The sequence below is a fragment of the Amaranthus tricolor genome, chromosome 10 (assembly GCF_026212465.1).
Source record: "Amaranthus tricolor cultivar Red isolate AtriRed21 chromosome 10, ASM2621246v1, whole genome shotgun sequence".
Lineage (NCBI taxonomy): Eukaryota > Viridiplantae > Streptophyta > Magnoliopsida > Caryophyllales > Amaranthaceae > Amaranthus > Amaranthus tricolor.
Genome location: NC_080056.1, coordinates 25,380,239 through 25,386,290, shown reverse-complemented (window position 1 = coordinate 25,386,290; position 6,052 = coordinate 25,380,239).

The following is a 6,052-nucleotide window of genomic DNA, read 5'->3' as shown; positions in this document are numbered from 1 at the left end:
CACAGCATGTACCCGGTTTGGTCTTTACTCAATTTCACCCATTTTTAAGGCATGAGACTTGGGTTTAAACATTTGTACATACTTTTTATGAAAGATACTAACTTAGAATGGGTGCTAGTTACCTTAATTCGTGGGTTAAAAGCACTAAAAGATTGAAGAAACCACTCGCCACACACACGTCCTGCTAGGCGATGCTGCTGCCTCCTTGGTGGTGTTGTTTATATTGTTGTACATTGAGGTGGTTGCTTATCTTAGCTAACTTGTTCTAATTAAAATTAGAACGTCAAAGCCTTAATTCCAAAGTTATTAACCTTATTATGTGGTACTAGTTTCTTGGGTGTTACACATATGCTAGAAATTACTTGTTAAGTTGCGATTTTATGGGTTTTTAAGTGTTTTTGGCAATTTTGTGCAGAAAGTAGCTCAAACTTGGTTTGTTTTGCACGAAACTTGGCACACAACACTATTTGGTATGTAATATTGTGTTGAAGTAGTTAGAATTGAAAATCATACTCATATGCTAGAAATTACGTGTTAAATTGTGATTTTAAGGGTTTTTAAGCGTTTTTGGCGTTTGTCGCATAAAGTAGCAAACTTGATTTGTTTTGCACGGAACTTGGCACAGAAAACTCTTTGGTATATATTATTGTTTTTAAGTTGTTAGAATTGAAAATCATAGTCAAATGCTAGAAATTACGTGTGAAGTTGCGATTTTAAGGGTTTTTAAGCATTTTTAGCACTTTTGCGCATAAAGTAGCTCAAACTTGGTTTGTTTTGCACGAAACTTGGCACGCAACACTATTTGGCGTATATTATTGTGTTGAAGTGGTTAGAATTGAAAATCATAGTCATATGCTAGAAATTACGTGTTTAGTTGCGATTTTAAGGGTTTTTAAGCGTTTTTGGCGTTTTGCGCATAAAGTAGCTCAAACTTGGTTTGTTTTGCACGAAACATGGCACACAACACTATTTGGTATATATTATTGTGTTGAAGTGGTTAGAATTGAAAATCATAGTCATATGCTAGAAATTACGTGTTAAGTTGCGATTTTAAGTGTTTTTAAACTTTTTTGGCACTTTCACGCATGAAGTAGGTTCAAACTTGGTTTGTTTTGCACGATACTTGGCACACAACACTATTTGGTATATATTATTGTGTTGAAGTGGTTAGAATTGAAAATCATAGTCATATGCTAGAAATTACGTGTTTAGTTGCGATTTTAAGGGTTTTTAAGCGTTTTTGGCGTTTTGCGCATAAAATAGCTCGAACTTGGTTTGTTTTGCACGGAACTTGCCACACAACACTATTTGGTATATATTATTGTGTTTAAGTGGTTAGAATTAAACATCATAGTCAAAGACTAGAAATTACGTGTTAAGTTGCGATTTTAAATGTTTTTAAGCATTTTTAGCACTTTTGCGCTTAAAGTAGCTAAAACTTGGTTTGTTTTGCACGAAACATGGCACACAACACTATTTAGTATATATTATTGTGATGAAGTGGTTAGAATTGAAAATCATACTCATATGCTAGAAATTACTTGTTAAGTTGCGTTTTTGTGCGTTTTTAAGCTTTTTTGGTACTTTCGCGCATACAGTAGCTCAAACTTGGTTTGTTTTGCACGAAACTTGGCACACAATACTATTTGGTATATATTATTTGGTTGAAGTGGTTAGAATTTTAAATCATAGTCATATGCTAGAAATTACTTGTTAAGTGGCGATTTAATGGCTTTTTAAGCGTTTTTTGCACTTTTGTGCATAAAGTAGCTCAAACTTGGTTTGTTTTGCACGAAACATGGCACACAACACTATTTGGTATATTTTATTGTGTTGAAGTGGTTAGAATTTAAAATCATACTCATATGCTAGAAATTACTTGTTAAGTGGCGATTTAATGGCTTTTTAAGCATTTTTTGCACTTTTGTGCATAAAGTAGCTCAAACTTGGTTTGTTTTGCACGAAACTCCGCACACAACACTATTTAGTATGTATTATTGTGTTGAAGTGGTTAGAATTTAAAATCATACTTATATGCTAAAAATTACGTGTTAAATTGCGATTTTAAGAGTTTTTAAGCGTTTATGGCGTTTTTCGCATAAAGTAGCAAACTTGGTTTGTTTTGCACGGAACATGGCACAGAAAAATATTTGGTATATATTATTGTGTTTAAGTGGTTAGAATTGAAAATCATAATCAAATGCTAGAAATTACGTGTTAAGTTGCGATTTTAAGGGTTTTAAAGCATTTTTAGCACTTTTGCGCATAAAGTAGCTCAAACTTGGTTTGTTTTGCACGAAACTTGGCACGCAACACTATTTGGCATATATTATTGTGTTGAAGTGGTTAGAATTGAAAATCATAGTCATATGCTAGAAATTACGTGTTTAGTTGCGATTTTAATGGTTTTTAAGCGTTTTTGGCGTTTTGCGCATAAAGTAGCTCAAACTTGGTTTGTTTTGCACGAAACATGGCACACAACACTATTTGGTATATTTTATTGTGTTGAAGTGGTTAGAATTGAAAATCATACTCATATGCTAGAAATTACTTGTTAAGTGGCGATTTAATGGCTTTTTAAGCTTTTTTTGCACTTTTGTGCATAAAGTAGCTCAAACATGGTTTGTTTTGCACGAAACTCCGCACACAACACTATTTGGTATGTATTATTGTGTTGAAGTGGTTAGAATCTAAAATCATACTTATATGCTAGAAATTACGTGTTAAATTGCGATTTTAAGAATTTTTAAGCATTTATGGCGTTTTTTCGCATAAAGTAGCAAACTTGGTTTGTTTTGCACGGAACATGGCACAGAAAAATATTTGGTATATATTATTGTGTTTAAGTGGTTAGAATTGAAAATCATAATCAAATGCTAGAAATTACGTGTTAAGTTGCGATTTTAAGGGTTTTAAAGCATTTTTAGCACTTTTGCGCATAAAGTAGCTCAAACTTGGTTTGTTTTGCACGAAACTTGGCACGCAACACTATTCTGTAGATACTATTGTGTTGAAGTGGTTAGAATTGAAAATCATACTCATATGCTAGAAATTACGTGTCAAGTTGCGATTTTATTGGTTTTTAAGTGTTTTTGGCGTTTTTGTGCATAAAGTAGTTTTAACTTGGTTTGGTTTGCACGAAACTAGGTACACACCTCTATTTAATATATGTTATTGTGTGGAAGTGGTTAGAATTGAAAATCATAGTCATATGCTAGAAATTACGTGTCAAGTTGCGATTTTAAGCGTTTTTAAACTTTTTTGGCACTTTCACGCATGAAGTAGGTTCAAACTTGGTTTGTTTTGTACGATACTTGGCACATAACACTATTTGGTATATATTATTGTGTTGAAGTGGTTATAATTGAAAATCATAGTCATATGCTAGAAATTACGTGTTAAGTTGCGATTTTAAGGGTTTTTAAGCGTTTTTGGCGTTTTGCGCATAAAATAGCTCAAACTTGGTTTGTTTTGCACGGAACTTGCCACACAACACTATTTGGTATATATTATTGTGTTTAAGTGGTTAGAATTAAACATCATAGTCAAAGACTAGAAATTACGTGTTAAGTTGCGATTTTAAAGGTTTTTAAGCATTTTTAGCACTTTTGCGCTTAAAGTAGCTAAAACTTGGTTTGTTTTGCACGAAACATGGCACACAACACTATTTAGTATATATTATTGTGATGAAGTGTTTAGAATTGAAAATCATACTCATATGCTAGAAATTACTTGTTAAGTTGCGATTTTGTGCGTTTTTAAGCTTTTTTGGTACTTTCGCGCATACAGTAGCTCAAACTTGGTTTGTTTTGCACGGAACTTGGTACAGAACAATATTTGGTATATATTATTGTGTTTAACTGGTTAGAATTGATAATCATAGTCATATCCTAGAAATTACGTGTTAATTTGCGATTTTAAGGGTTTTATAGCATTTTCGGCACTTTTGCACATAAAGTAGCTAAAACTTGGTTTGTTTTGCACGAAACTTGGAACACAACACTATTTGGTATATATTATTGTGTTGAAGTTGTTAGAATTGAATATCATACTCATATGCTAGAAATTACTTGTTAAGTTGCGATTTTATGGGTTTTTAAGTGTTTTTGGCAATTTTGTGCAGAAAGTAGCTCAAACTTGGTTTGTTTTGCACGAAACTTGGCACACAACACTATTTGGTATGTATTATTGTGTTGAAGTGGTTAGAATTGAAAATCATACTCATATGCTAGAAATTACGTGTTAAATTGTGATTTTAAGGGTTTTTAAGCGTTTTTGGCGTTTGTCGCATAAAGTAGCAAACTTGATTTGTTTTGCACGGAACTTGGCACACAAAACTCTTTGGTATATTTTATTTTTTTTAAGTTGTTAGAATTGAAAATCATAGTCAAATGCTAGAAATTACGTGTGAAGTTGCGATTTTAAGGGTTTTTAAGCATTTTTAGCACTTTTGCGCATAAAGTAGCTCAAACTTGGTTTGTTTTGCACGAAACTTGGCACGCAACACTATTTGGCATATATTGTTGTGTTGAAGTGGTTAGAATTGAAAATCATAATCATATGCTAGAAATTACGTGTTTAGTTGCGATTTTAAGGGTTTTTAAGCGTTTTTGGCGTTTTGCGCATAAAGTAGCTCAAACTTGGTTTGTTTTGCACGAAACATGGCACACAACACTATTTGGTATATTTTATTCTGTTGAAGTGGTTAGAATTGAAAATCATACTCATATGCTAGAAATTACTTGTTAAGTGGCGATTTAATGGCTTTTTAAGCGTTTTTTGCACTTTTGTGCATAAAGTAGCTCAAACTTGGTTTGTTTTGCACGAAACTCCGCACACAACACTATTTGGTATGTATTATTGTGTTGAAGCGGTTAGAATTTAAAACCATACTTATATGCTAGAAATTACGTGTTAAATTGCGATTTTAAGAGTTTTTAAGCGTTTGTGGCGTTTTTCGCATAAAGTAGCAAACTTGGTTTGTTTTGAACGGAACATGGCACAGAAAAATATTTGGTATATATTATTGTGTTTAAGTGGTTAGAATTGAAAATCATAGTCAAATGCTAGAAATTACGTGTTAAGTTGCGATTTTAAGGGTTTTAAAGCATTTTTAGCACTTTTGCGCATAAAGTAGCTCAAACTTGGTTTGTTTTGCACGAAACTTGGCACGCAACACTATTTGGCATATATTATTGTGTTGAAGTGGTTAGAATTGAAAATCATAATCATATGCTAGAAATTACGTGTTTAGTTGCGATTTTAAGGGTTTTTAAGCGTTTTTGGCGTTTTGCGCATAAAGTAGCTCAAACTTGGTTTGTTTTGCACGAAACATGGCACACAACACTATTTGGTATATTTTATTGTGTTGAAGTGGTTAGAATTGAAAATCATACTCATATGCTAGAAATTACTTGTTAAGTGGCGATTTAATGGCTTTTTAAGCGTTTTTTGCACTTTTGTGCATAAAGTAGCTCAAACTTTGTTTGTTTTGCACGAAACTCCGCACACAACACTATTTGGAATGTATTATTGTGTTGAAGCGGTTAGAATTTAAAACCATACTTATATGCTAGAAATTATGTGTTAAATTGCGATTTTAAGAGTTTTTAAGCGTTTATGGCGTTTTTCGCATAAAGTAGCAAACTTGGTTTGTTTTGCACGGAACATGGCACAGAAAAATATTTGGTATATATTATTGTGTTTAAGTGGTTAGAATTGAAAATCATAGTCAAATGCTAGAAATTACGTGTTAAGTTGCGATTTTAAGGGTTTTAAAGCATTTTTAGCACTTTTGCGCATAAAGTAGCTCAAACTTGTTTTGCTTTGCACGAAACTTGGCACGCAACACTATTCTGTATATACTATTGTGTTGAAGTGGTTAGAATTGAAAATCATACTCATATGCTAGAAATTACGTGTTAAGATGCGATTTTATTGGTTTTTAAGTGTTTTTGGCGTTTTTGTGCATAAAGTAGTTTTAACTTGGTTTGGTTTGCACGAAACTAGGTACACAACTCTATTTAATATATATTATTGTGTGGAAGTGGTT